A 1514-nucleotide genomic window follows, 5' to 3' on the forward strand; every position below is an offset into this window, starting at 1 on the left:
AATTTCAGTCTAAACCAAGTCTAATCTTCACCAAAACCCCTCAAAATTGAGATATAAACTCCAAACCATATTCCCGATTATTTTTAACAACACTCAATCCAAACAAATAATGATTTTTGAAAACCCACATTTAAATTCAAAGCTTTCAAGCTTTTTAATGGCTATCAGTGGTGGAAAATATCTGGAAGAATATTTACTTTCATAATTGTAGCGCGCCTAAATAGGAATATCTGGAAGAATTTGATTTGATCTGATTTACGCCAAATCTTTTTAGAATATTCTGTTCCTCAATTTTAGCTCGACAAATTAGGAAGATTCAGCTACTATTAATTAGTATTTAATTATTGATATAATAACTGTAGAAAAAATATGGACAGGGTGGGTAAATTAGAAACTATGCACATTTTTGGTAATAAGGTTTCATATATGGTATAGGAAAGAAAAAATCTCTTAAAATATACATGTTTAAAATAGTGAAAGAACTCCAACAATCGAGGTTGGATTTCAAACACTTAACTAAGTAAAACTCCAGCATAATATATTGAATTTCCAAAAATTCTCTACAGGTGTAATCCCAAATGTATGGTACTAGATTTTAGAGCTTTAAAAAAAATATTTTAGCATAATGTACTGGAGTTCAAACCTTCATATATTCAAACCCCAACAATAATTACTGGGGTTATAATCGTTATAGGTTCAAGCCCTAGTAATGATTATTGGAGTTCAAAACTTTATAAGTTCAAACCCCAACAATGATTAGTGAGGTTTGAATCCTTTTCACATTGTTTCACTCAAGGATACACAATCACAGAGTTCTAACTTCCACAAGCTGAAAGTACACGATATTGTCCTTGAGTTCAAAAGAGGTACCATAGGTGAAATAATATTCTTAGGTTCAAAACCCAACAACAATTACTGGGTTTCAAATCATTAAAGGTTCAATCTCCAACAACGATGTGACGATCCGGCCAGTCGTCTCATGAGTTACCGCTTCGTTTTTCCCATTTTCAGCTTCTTTATGCTTTAATATCCGTATCTTATGTGACCGAGTTGGTTTGGAGAGGTTTTGGTAGGAAATAAGACACTTAGTCTCTTTAAGGTAGGGTTGGTTTGGAAAAGTCAACCGGATGTTGACTTGTGTGTTAGAGGGCTCAGATGTGATTTCCGGTGATTCGGTTAGTTTCGGGAGATAATTTGTGACTTAGAAATTAGCTTGTGATCGGAAGTGGTTTTGGAGGTCCGGTGTAGAAATTAGCTTGTTTTGGCGAAGTTAGTATTTTGGCGATTTCCGGTTGGTAGGTGAGATTTTGATCCGAGGGTCGGAATGGAATTCCGAGAGTTGCAGTAGCTTCGTTAGGTGATTTGGGATGTGTGTGTAAAAATTCAGCCCATTCGGAGGTGATTTGGTTAGGTTTTTGATCGAATGCGTGTTTCGAAAGTTTTTGAAGAACTTAGGCTTGAATTCGATAAGAATTGATGGTTTTAGTGTTGTTTGAGGTGTTTTGATGATTGGA

This window comes from Nicotiana attenuata, unplaced genomic scaffold (genome assembly GCF_001879085.1).
Source record: "Nicotiana attenuata strain UT unplaced genomic scaffold, NIATTr2, whole genome shotgun sequence".
Classification (NCBI taxonomy): Eukaryota; Viridiplantae; Streptophyta; class Magnoliopsida; order Solanales; family Solanaceae; genus Nicotiana; species Nicotiana attenuata.